Here is a 13178-nt window from a genome sequence, read left to right on the forward strand (position 1 = left end):
CCCCCCCTGCTGTGAGCTGAGATCCCCAGCGCCCTGGGGCTGCCTCTGGAAGGCTGAAGTTCTTTGGCTCTGGTGGGCCACCCCTCTGGCGGGCCGCCTCTCCAATCCCGGGGAGCAGAGCCTTTCTGCTCTTTTCCTGGTTACCTTGAGTAGGAGAACTGCCTCACTGGGTCCCTTTGTGGGTTCTGTCTCTCGAAAGTTTAGTTAGAGTCCTTAGCTGATGAATTTTATCAGAGAGCTCCTAAGACTCGATCCCTTCTTGTCGCCATCTTGGCTGCACCGAAAATTTCTAAATATAAGGAATGTGGGAAAGCCTTTTATTAGAGTCCATGTCTTAAACATCATACAATTCATTCTAGTGAAAAACCTTATGTATGTAACGAATGTGGGAAGATCTTCCATAGGAAGGCCACACTTAATATACTCAGGGAACTTATTCTGTTGGGCAACCTTATGTTTGTAATGAATGTGGGAGGATCTTTCAATGGAGCACACAACTTACTCAACATCAGAGAATTCATACCGTAGAGAAAATATATATGGAAGGAATGTGCAAAAGCCTTCTGATAGAGGACAGTGCTTACTCTACATCAAAGAATTCATATGAGAGATAAACCTTATTAATAGAATGAATGTGGAAAGCCTTTTCAATGGAGGATGATGTTTGCTGAACATCAGAAAATCCATAGTGGAGAGAAATCTTGTGAATGCAGTGAATATGGAAAGTTTTCTACGTAGAATAGTGTTTGATGAACAACGGAGAATTCATATTGGAAACATTAGAAATACAATGAATGTGGAAAGTGTTTCATAACATCTGCAAAGAGTGAGTTTTGTTTCCTCCTTGCCTAGTCTAATACCTTCAGTTTCTTTTATTGCTAAAGCTAACATTTCTAATACAATTTTGAATAAATTGGTTGGACATCCTTGTTTCAACCTTGGTCTTACTGGGAATGCTTCTAATTTATCCCCATTACATATAATCCTTGCTGATGGAAATTTTTATAAAAATACACCTAGCAAGAATGGGGAAAAATTTGTAAAACTCAAAATCAATAAAATCTTTCTTAAAAAAAGTACACCCAGATTTTCCTGCCTCCTTACTTCTCTGCATTTCTCTGTTTTTCTCTCTCTCTGTTTGTATCACTTTCTTTTTATCTCTGTGTCTTTGTCTTCCTCTCTCTCTGTCTCTGTCTCTCTCTCTGACTTGGCTTTAGTGTTAAATGAAAATTGGCAACTTACGATGTGATACTTGATTTTAGAACTGCTTACACTAAATTCAACCCCTTTTCCCAGAAACCTGACAGAAGCTTAAGAATGTGTTTGAGAGACAAATTAGGAAATCAGCTCATGGAGGAACTTATTGTTCCTCCTTCCTTACTCCCACCAATACAGCAACTCACTTAGAAACTTTTTTGGTAGGCTTATAAGGTTCATTTAAGAATGTTCTTGGGAGGGGCGGCTAGGTGGCATAGTAGATAAAGCACCAGCCCTGGAGTCAGGAGTACCGGGGTTCAAATCCGGTCTCAGACACTTAATAATTTCCTAGCTGTGTGGCCTTGGGCAATTCACTTAACCCCGTTTGCCTTGCAAAAACCTTAAAAAAAAAAGAATGTTCTTGGGGCAGCTAGGTGGTACAGTGGATAGAGCACCGACTCTGGAGTCAGGAGTACCTGAGTTCAAATCTGGCTTCAGACATGTAATAATTACCTGGCTGTGTAGCCTTGGGCAAGCTACTTAACCCCATTTGCCTTACAAAAAGACTCAAAAAGCCTTAAAAAAAAGGAATGTTCTTGGATATTGCATTTGTTTCATATACATACTACCTCAAATACTGAATTGATATTTTATACAATTTAGAAATAAAGATTGTGCTTAATAAAAGTGTTGTAAAAGTGTAAAATCTTGATTTCTACAGCAGCCTTCTTCATTGTTCACACATACACAAATTTATCTTTTCTGTATTAGTCTCCTCTAATCTACTTGGAAATTATGCCATCCATTTCACATTCCTTGTTGAGAAAGGGAAACAAAAGATTTCCAAGACAGTTTAAAATTTTAAACAGGTATTTCACTTCATAGTTGTCACTGTATTTCTATATAAATATGAATATTATATTGGTCAGTACATGTGTATATACATAAGTCTGTTCACCAGTTATCTTTGATGAGCTAGACTAAATGGTAGAAAATCTTTACGTAATTTTAATTTTGTACAGATTGGAGAACTTTAAAATGATTTATAAGAGGAAATAAGAATTATAGATTTTTTTAGATGAAATCTAAATCAAATGTCTAAAATTATTCACATTGACAAAAAGCTAGCTCACTAAAAGCTAGGCAACTCTGGATAGATGGCACGACACCAAGAGATACTATGGCAAACAGCTCTTGTCCCTTCACCCTTTTATGTCTGCTTGAGTCTTTTTTTTAAGTTTTTGCAAGGCAGTGGGGTTAAGTGACTTGCCCAAGGTCACAAAGCTAGGTCATTAAGTGTCTGAGGTCGAATCTGACCTCAGGTCCTCCTGATTCCAGGGCTGGTGCTCTATCTATTGCACCACCTAGCTACCCCCCTACTTGAGTCTTAAATCACTCCAGTAGGTCACAATCATTTTGTTCATATTACTTGTCTAACACATTGTCTTTAAGTTTTTCAAGCCATTTGCCTAGATTCTAAACTTTCTTCCTCAGTATCTTTTGGACAAAGTACCTCACAGTTTTTATCCTGTATTGGGATTCTCTTGTCTTAGACTTAGAGAAAAGGAGGATCTAAAGAAGAGGAATAATCTTGAAGCAACTTGGACAGAACTGATGTGATAAGCAAATTCTTGTGAAATCAAAAGGATAATTGTGAGGTTATACCTTTGGAATGTAAAGTATTGATACTGAAGAATGAAAAATGCAAATTAGAAACCTAGAATAATGTTATGACATCCTGGAACCTCATGTCCAGTACTGCTGAATCCAATCTCTTTTTAAGCTATAAAAATCTAAAAGTCTGCCCCACTGTTCAGAGCCAATGCTTCCTCTTCTTTAACAAGTAAAAAATTTAATTTATGTGACTCTGACTCATTCTTGACTTTTTCATGTATCTGACCATGTGAGATATTTAAAGATGGTGCAGATCAGTTTTTTACCTTATCCTGATGTTTTTCTGACAATTCTTTTTGCTTTGTTTTTATGACTTTTTGTGTCATTTTACATCTCATGATTATCCCCTTTTTACAGATTAAGCCAAATATGAACTTGGGTTGATTCCAATTCCCAATACTCTGCCTCACTATTTCTAGAGGACAAGATGCCCTCCTCCTGTCCTATCAGTAGAAGGAGCAGAAACTTAGGAAGTAGCTTGGCCCGAACTGAATTGAATTGAAGTGTCTGGGTATGCATTCTCATGATTTCTTGAAGACTTGGTCATTGGAGTTTGAAACATCTAACATCTAACCCTGAATTCCAGCCACATATTCCTTGGGGGTCTTGGCACAATCAGGACTGGTAGAGATTTTTTTTGTCCTCAAGGAATTGGTGATTTTTGTTGGTTTGGTATGATTTAATCAGGGGTATTTTGACAGATTCTCTATCATGTCCTAGGTTGGAGTCTCCTGGATGTATACTCCCTGGGAAGGATGAAATTGGGGCTCTTGACTGACTGGGAATACTGAGACACCTCCCTGGATTGCTGATTTTCTCCTGGAAGCTGAGCTCCATTGTAGAAGACATCACACCTCCCTCCCATACATTCAGGGACTGGATTTATGATTTTGTGCATCCACCCTTCAGACTTTTTCACATACTCACATACCCAAACACTTTTCTCTCAGAAAGGGAAAAACAGTTTGTCACCACTTTGTGGTTTACAGACTATGTCTAGGTTTGGGACTGGAGAAAACTTAGGGGAAATTGGTGCTGCCTTCTTCATAAGATTTTGCTTAGGTTTAGAAAAGTAAAGCCATAGGTTCACCTCTTGTCTCCCCCCAAACCCTCCCATTGAACTAATGAATGTTTCCAGCATCTCCTCATGGGGTTGCTGAGAAAAAGGCTCTGAGATTCCAAAGGCACATTAGCAACGTGAGCTACCTTTCTTTTTCAGGGTTTTAAGAGTTAGTATAGTGCCTGGTCACCTCCCTTCCAAGGTTCATGGAGTGTCCTTAAAATGTCTGTTGTTCCAGGAATCACTGACTTTAAAGAATGTGACTGGACATCACTCCAGAGGAATGGGGGCACCAGGACCCTTCTCAGGGGGAGCTTTACAGGGATGTGAGGCTGCAGAATTATGGGAACCTGGTCTAGCTACAAGGCCCTCAGAACCTGCTCATTGCAAGCCTTGCCATTGCAAGGTCCTTCCTTCTGAAATGTAAGAAAAGTAGATTGAAGAGATGGATAATCCTTTGGTGGTCAGCTGACAGGGTATTTCTCATTACCAGTTGAAAGAACAACATTGATTTGTCTGACTAAAAAGAACTCATTTGATTATGTGACCTTTGAGATTGTGCATCCCCTCCCCCCACCCCATCGCCATTCCCTCAGGTCAGAGATTCTCCCTTGAAGCCCGTAAGCCAACTCCTGAAGATTTGGAAGGTTTCTATACATTTTCTATCAGTCCAAATCAGATCCTTTTTCCTGATATTTTTGGACCCTATACAGGCCTTCCCAGCTTGCCTCCTTGTCCCCTGAAAGAGCAGAGATTAGAATTGATTTTTGAGATTTCTCCCAAGCCAGCATTTTCCCATTTCCAATGACCAGGATGGATAACTTTTAACCCGGATGTGATTTCCTGGCTTGAGTAAGGTGCCAACTTTTGGGTGCCAGAAGAAGACCCAGGAGTCAACAATGCAGGAGAGTGAAAAAAAGTTAGGAGGAGGGTTCATGACATCCAGGAAGGAGAGATTTCTCCAGAGCTTCCTGGGTCTATGAAGAAAGCTGAGGCTGCTGGCTTGAAGGCCTGCACAGAACTCCATGTTATCTTGTCACTGTCTCTTCACTCTTAGGTTGTCTGGCTTCAGAATGAAACTTCAGTACTGCAGAATGGGAGCTTTGTTGGCCATCTTGTCCCCAGTAGCCCATCTTCTTCTGAACATCCCATGACTAGTATTTCATTTAGTTTTTTAGTTGGCTTTTTAGTGTTCATTAAGTAAATCATATCATTTGTAAAAAGTGTTTTCTCTTTTGTTTCTCGTTGACTATGCTTATTCCTTGAATTTCTTTTTGTCTTAGTATTTCTAGAACAATATTGAATAATAGTGGTGATAACGGGCTTCCTTGTTTCATCCCAGATCTTATTGTGAAGGCTTCTAAATGTTTGCTTCTGATTTTAGATAGTACTTATCATCTTAAGGAAGCTTTATTGGTTCTTATACTTTCTAATTTGAAGAGTGTGGGTTTTTTTGGCAAGGCAATAGGGTTAAGTGACTTGCCCAAGGTCACACAAACTAGGTACTTAATAAATATCCAATAATACTCAAAAGCTCAGGAAACACCCCCCCCCCAAATCCAGGGCACAGTTGGGGAACTGAGTAAACAGAAAAAAAAGAATGTGACCATAGACAATTACTTTGGTCCCATGGAGAGCCAAAACACACTCTCTGAAAATGAGAAAGTTCAAGCTTCTGCATCTAAATCCTCCAAGAAATCTAGAAGTTGGTCTCAGGCTATTTCAGAGCTCAAAAAAGATTTTGAAAATTAAGTAAGGGAGGTGGAGGAAAAATAAGGAAGAGAAATGAGATGCAGGAAAAACATGAAAACCAAGTCAACAGCTTAGTCAAGGAGATCCAAAAAAATGCTGAAGACAATAACATACTGTGCAAAAGAAGGTGGCTTAGCCCTACCTGATCTAAAATTATATTATAAAGCATCAGTCATCAAAACTGTCTGGTATTGGCTAAGAAACAGAGTGGTGGATCAATGGAATAGACTAGGTGCAAAAGCAGGAGAACATTATAGTCATCTGCTGTTTGATAAACCTAGAGTCCAGCTATTGGGATAAAATCTTTTCAATTAAAAACTGCTGGGAAAATTGGAAGTTAGTATGGAAGAAACTTAGATTAGACCAACACCTCACACCCTTTACCAAGATAAGATCCAAATGGATACAGGATTTAGACATAAAAAACAATATTCTGAGCAAACTAGAAGATCAAGGACTGGTTTACCTGTCATATCTATAAAAAGGGAAGCAGTTTATGACTAAGGAAGAGATGGAGAACATCATTAAAAACAAACTAGATAATTTTGATTACATTAAATTAAAAAGCTTTTGCACAGACAAAACCACTGTAACCAACATCAAAAGAAATGCAGGGAGGTGGAGCCAAGATGGCAACATGAAGGGATTGAGTCTTAGGAGCTCTCTGATAAAAACTCATAAACTAAGGACTCTAACTAAACTTTCGAGAGACAGAGCCCACAAAGGGACCCAGTGAGGCAGTTCTCCTACTCAAGGTAACCTGGAAAGGGGCAGAAAGGCTCTGCTCCTCGGGGTCGGAGGGGCGGCCAGCCAGAGGGGTGGCCTGCCAGAGCCAAAGAACTTCAGCCTCCCGGAGGCAGCCCCAGGGTGCTGGGAGCCACGGCTCACAGCAGTGGGGGAGTCCCCTGAGCTGCACCCCGGGGAGCACCGAGCACAAAGTGGGGGAACAGCGGGGGACCTCTGCCAAAGCAAGCACGTGAAGCCCAGCCCTCAGGGCACACAGCCAGCAGCTTGGTCTTTTGGCAGACCAGACCGGGAAACAGAAGCAGGCAGAGCCTGTAAGCAGGAGCCCCCAGGGCATGAGCCCATTGAGCTGAGGGAGGGGAGTGAAGAGAGAGAGACTGCCAAGCTCTGTCCTCTGCCCCTGGAACAGGACACTGGGGCTCTGACCACATTCAGATCCTGATCCCAGTCTGGGCCACACCATGGAACAGCAGGACCCCCCCCCCCACCTCAGCCCCGTGGCAGAGGGGGGCGCTTATGGTCATTCACAGACCAGGAGGGAGGACAGAGCCCCACACAGTGAGACCCTTGTGGGAGTGTCCCAAAAGCTCAGGAAGCACCCCAAAAACAGGCTTAGGCTGGGAAAATGAACAAGCAAAGAAACAAGAGGAAGACTATTGAGAAATATTTTGCAAATGAGCCCAAGGAGGATCAAAATACTCAGTCTGAAGATGAGGAAGCACAAGCTCCTGCATCTAAAGACTCCAAGAAAAACAGAAATTGGGCTCAGGCTATGATAGAGCTCAAAAAAAGACTTTGAAAATCAAATGAGGGAGTTGGAAGAAAAACTGGGAAAAGAAAGGAGAGAGATGCAGGAAAAACATGAAAATGAAGTCAGCAGCTTAGTCAAGGAAATCCAAAAAAAATGAAGAAAATAGCATGCTAAAAAACAGCTTGGGTCAAATGGTTGGAACAGTTCAGAAAGTTATTGAGGAGAAGAATGCTTTGGAGAGCAGAATTGGCCAGATGGAAAAAGAGATAGGAAAGCTCTCGGAGGAGAACAAATCCTTCAGACAAAGAATAGAATTCAGGGAGATTGATGAATTTACCAGAAATCAGGAATCAATACTTCAAAACCAAAAAAAATGAAAAATTGGAAGAAAATGTGAAATATCTCATTGAAAAAACAACTGATATGGAAAACAGACTTGGGAAGGATAATTTGAAAATTATTGGAATGCCTGAAAGTCATGATCAGGAAAAGAGCCTTGACATCATTTTCAGGGAATTGCCCTGATATTCTAGAAGCAGAGGGCAAAATGGAAATGGAGAGAATCCACCAATCCCCCCGAGAAAGAGATCCCAAAAAACCAACCCCCAGGAATATTGTGGCCAAGTTCTGGAACTCCCAAGTCAAGGAGAGGGTATTGCAGGCAGCCAGAGGGACACAGTTCGGGTATTGTGGAGCTGCAGTCGGGATCATGCGGGACTTAGCAGCAACTACATTGGGAGCTTGTAGGGCTTGGAATACAATATACCAGAGGGCAAGAGAGCTTGGAATGCAGCCAAGAATGAACTACCCAGCAAGGCTGAATGTCCTCTTCCAGGAAGAGAGATGGACTTTCAGTGAACCAGGGGAATTTCAAAGGTTCCTTTTGGAATGGCCAGAGCTGAACAGAAGGTTTGATCTTCAGATACAGGACTCGGGTGAAGCATGGAGATTGGAGGAGAGGGGGGAAATATGGGGGACTTAATGGGGATAAACTGCATGTGTGGAAAAATGATACTGATGATATTCATGTGAACCATCTCAGTTGGTAGAGCAGGTAGAGGGAGCTTTTGTAGTTGGGGTGCAGGAGAAAGCTGAATTCGAAGATGGAATGTGGTGTAGAGATGGAGTCAATGGGAGAAAGGGGGAAGTGGGATGGGAGGGGGAGGGAGGAGAGGGGGAATAGTCCAAGTTATTTCACATGATAAGATTTTTTTTTGTTGCAGTGAGGTATTGCAGTGATGTGGAGGGGGGGAGGTGAGAGGGAATGAGGGAACCTTTGATCTCATTGGAGATGTCTGGGAGAGGAAACAGGGTATACTAAATGGGGTGTGGACAACTGGAGTAGGAGGGAGGGGGGAGCAGGGGGAAGGGGTGGGGATGTGGGTGGGGGAGGAGGGGATGGACCATGGGGGGACAGTGGTCAGATGTAGCACATTTTCTTCTTTGCTTCTTGCGGGGCGCTTGGATTGGATGGCCTGCCCAGGACCATAGGACCAGGTGGATTCTGGGCCTAAGGGGTGGTATGGGGGCTCATGGCTTCTTGGCCCCAGGACCAGGGATCTGTCTGCTGCACCACTCAGCTACCCTACAGCAGAGTCAGAGTGAAAGGAGAGAGAAAGTGTGGTACATGGTAGTGGAGAAATAAGAAGGGAGGGAGTTGCGATCAGCAATGGCAACGTTGGAAAAATATGGAAGTAACTTTTGTGATGGACTTATCATAAAGAATGTGATCCACCTGACAGAGTTGTTGGTGTTGGAACAAAGACTCAAGCACATTTTTTGTTATTATTATTTGGGGGAGGGTGCAGGGCAAATGGGGCTGGGTGGCCTGCCTGGGGCCACATAGCGGGGTGATCTTTGGGTGTCTAGGGCCAGATTCGGACCCGGGTGCTCCTGGCTCAGGGGCCAGTGCTCTGTCTGCCACCCAGCCACCCCTACTATCGTTACTATTTTGTTTTATTTTGGGTCTTTTTTTTCCCTTCTTTTTGGTTTTTGCAGGGCAGTGGGGATTGGGTGGCTTACATGTCACATGGATGGGTGATTGTTGGGTTTACGAGGCTGGATATGGACTCGGGTGCTTGTGGCTCCAGGGCTGGTGCTTCGTCCATTGTGCTACCTGGCCATACCTACAATTATTACTATTATATTTTTGATTTTGATTTTTTCTCTCCCCTTTACTTTTTCGCCCAAGCAAGTCTATCTATATTCATGGGGGGAGGGGTGTTTTGTTTACTTGTAAACACGTATATTTTATCAATGTAGAGGGAAAACATTTGTAGAAAATGAGAATAAAAAAAATTTAAAAAAACAAAAAAATTAAAAAAAAAGAAATGCAGTAAATTGGGAAACAATCTTTACAACTAATGTTTTTGACAAAGGACTCATTTCTAAAATATACAGAGAACTGAGTCAAACTTTTTTTAAAAAAGCCATTTCCCAATTGACAAATGGTCAAAGGATATGCAAAGGCAATTTACAGATGAGGACATTAAAGCAATCCATAGCCATATGAAAAATTGCTCTAAATCATTACTTATTAGAGAAATGCAAATTAAAGCTTCTCTGAGGTACCACCTCATACCTCTCAGACTGGCCAATATGACAAGAAAGGATAATGATCATTATTGGAAGGGTTGTGGGAAATCTGGGACACTATTACATTGTTGGTGGAGCTGTGAACTCATCCAACCTTTCTGGAGAGAAATTTGGAACTATGCCCAAAGGGCAACAAAAACCTGCATCCCTTTTGATCCAGCAATACCACTACTGGGTCTTTTCCCTGAAGAGATGATGAAAAAGGGTAAAAACATTACTTGTACAAAAATATTCAAAGCAGCCCTGTTTGTGGTGGCAAAGAATTGGAAATCAAGTGAATGTCCTTCAATTGGGGAATGGCTTAACAAACTGTGGTATATGTATGTCATGGAACATTATTGTTCCTTTAGAAACCAGGAGGGATGGGAATTCAGGGAAGCCTGGAGGATCTGCATGAACTGATGCTGAGCAAGATGAGCAGAACCAGAAAAACACTGTCCACCCTAACAGCAACATGGGGGGGATGATCAACTTTGATGGACTTGCTCATTCCTTCAGTACAACAATCAGGGACAACTTGGAGCTGGCTGCAATGGAGAATCCCATCTGCATCCAGAGAAAGAACTGTGGAGTCTGAACAAAGACCAAGGACTATTACCTTTAATTTAGGAAAAAACCTGCTATCTTATTGTCTGATCTTGTTCTCTCTTATACTTTATGTTTCTTCCTTAAGGATATGATTTCTCTCTCATCACATTCAGTTTGGATCAATGTATACCATGGAAACAATGTAAAGATTGGCAAATTGTTTTCTGTGTGGGGGTGGGGGTGGGGGAGGGAAGTAAGATTGGAGAAAAATTGTAAAACTCAAAATAAAATCTTTTAAGTACAAAAAAAAAAGAAAAAAGAAAACAACATATTAAAAACTAGCTTAGGTCAAGTGGAAAAAATCAGTTCAAAAAGTTAATGAGGAGAAAAATATGTTAAACAGCACAATTGGCCAGATGGAAAAGGAGATAAGAAAGCTCTCTGAAGAAACCAAATCCTTCAAATGTAGAATGGAGCTAAAGGAAGCTGATGACTTTGCCAGGAATCAAGACACAATAAAACAATATCAAAAGAATGAAAAATTAGAAGAAAAACGTGAAATCTTTCATTGAAAAAAAAGCAACAGATCTGGAAAACAGAACCTGGAGAGACAATTTAAAAATTATTGGGCTACCTGAAAGTCATGATCAGGATAGGGGCCTTGACTTCATTTTTAAAGAATTTCTACAGGAAAATTGTCCTGATATTCTAGAAGCAGAGGGCAAAACAGAAATTAAGAGAATCCACAAATATCCTCCTGAGATAGATCCCCCCCAAAAATAACCCCCAGGAATGTCATAGTCAAGTTCCAGAATTCCCAAGTCAAAGAGAAAATACTACAAGCAGCCAGAACAAAACAATTGAAATATTGTGGAGCTGCAGTCAAAATCACATAGGATGACTTCTCAGCTGCTGTCGCTGGGCTCTCGGGAGGAACACCAGGGAGGAGAAGATGGCGCTAGACGGTGGCTCTGGGCTGGTCGGGGCAGCAGGTCCCGCTTCACCTGCCCAGTGTGCCTGGAGGTGTATGAGAAGCTGGAGCGGGCACCCTGTGGACACGTCTTTTTGCCTGCAACAATGTCTAAAACCAAAGCAACCTGTCTGTGGAGTTTGTCGAAGTTCTCTGTCTCTGGGAACCAAAGCTGTGGACTTAGAAAAGCAAATTGAAGCAACTGAGGCAACCTGTAGTGGCTGCAATAAAAGCCTGGCCCCATCAAAAATGCATAACCATGTAGTCCAAGTATCAGAGCTATCTAATGGAGGGTGTTAAAGCTACCACTAAGGATATGGCATATCAGCCAAGGACTATCCCAAACCAATTTACCTTTCCATGCCCTTATTGTTCTGAGAAGAACTTTGATCAGGAAGGGCTAGCTGAACACTGCAAAATGTACCATAGCACAGATACTAAATCAGTGGTTTGTCCAATTTGTGCCTCAATGCCCTGGGGAAACCCCAATTACTGGAGTGCTAACTTCATGGATCACATTCAACGCAGGCATCAGTTTTCCTATGATACTTTTGTGGATTATGATGTGGATGAAGATGACATGATGAGCCAGGCTTTGCTACGCTCCTTGATAGACAAATGAAGTCAAAATTTATATTTCAGAGTTATAAGATTTATACAGAAGTAGAAACAGCGGCATCTTTTTTAATGGGCATGACTATCACAAGGATCATGGCCAGAACCCTTTTTTTCTGGTGCTTGAAACTCTTAGACCCCATCTTTGCTCTCCTGCTTTTGGCAGGTTTGTTGTATTACCCTTTTAATTTCTGCATCTTTTTACTGTATTGATAACTAGTATATTTTTCTTTCACCTCTCCTGCTTTTGCTTTATAAGCTTAGAGTCACATACTGGGGCATTGTAGCAAAATTGAGATAGCAGGCAGTCTTAATTTTTTATTTTCTTGCCCATGTAGCTATGATAAAGCATTATGTTTTTTGATTAAACTTTGAGCTAGAAAAAAAAGATCACATAGGATTTAGCAGCATACACAATAAGGGCTTGTGGGGCTTTAGAATATAGTATTCCCGAAGGCAAAAGAGCTTAGAATGCAACCGAGAATCAACGACCCAGCAAAACTGAACATTCTCTTCCATTGGAAAAGATGGACTCTCAGTGAAATAGGGGAATTTCAAATGTTCCTGTTGAAATGGCCAGAGCTGAACAGAAAGTTTGACCTTCAAATACAGGACTCAGGTGATGTATAGAAAGGGTGGAAGAGAAGGGTAAATTATGAGGGATTTAATGATAATGAACTGTGTGTATTCCTGCATGGGAAGATGATACTGATAATACTCATGTGAACCTTTTATTAGAGCAGTTAGAAGGAGCTTATATAGACAAGGTATAGGAGGGAGCTGAATATGAAGATATATTTTTGTAATGGAGTCAATGGGTGAAAAGGAAATGTACTGGAAGAAAGTTAAGAAGAGGTAGAATAGATGGATATTTCATGCAAAAGAGTCAAGAAATAACTTTTGCAATGGTATGGAAGGGGGAAAAGATGAGATTTGAGGGAGCCTTCATTTTCATTGGAAATGACTCAGAAAGGAAACAACATATATACTTAATTAGGGCATAGAAATCTAGAAGAAAAAGAAGAGAAAGGGGATGGGAGAAAGGAGACAAGGGAAGGGAGGTGGGGATGTAGGGACTAAAGGAGAAGGTAGATCATGGGAGAGGATAATCAGATATAATAAATTTTCTTTTTTACTTTTTTGCAAGGTGGTGGGATTGGATGGCTACTGAACTGGGTGGTTGCTGAGTCTCTGGTGGTGGGGAGGGGGATGTAGGCTTAGGGCCTCTTTGCCCCAAGGCTGGTACTCTGTCCACTGCACTACTCAACTGTCTCACAGCACACTACTGAAGA

The 13178-nt window shown here is 41.5% G+C and overlaps 1 pseudogene; it reads left to right on the plus strand.

Moving 5' to 3' along the window:
* The first annotated feature begins 11253 nt into the window (after positions 1-11253).
* Positions 11254-11925, plus strand: LOC141498152 (E3 ubiquitin-protein ligase RNF114 pseudogene; annotated as a pseudogene).
* The last annotated feature ends 1253 nt before the right edge of the window (positions 11926-13178 follow it).

Source organism: Macrotis lagotis, chromosome X, assembly GCF_037893015.1.
Source record: "Macrotis lagotis isolate mMagLag1 chromosome X, bilby.v1.9.chrom.fasta, whole genome shotgun sequence".
In the NCBI taxonomy this organism is placed as follows: Eukaryota; Metazoa; Chordata; class Mammalia; order Peramelemorphia; family Peramelidae; genus Macrotis; species Macrotis lagotis.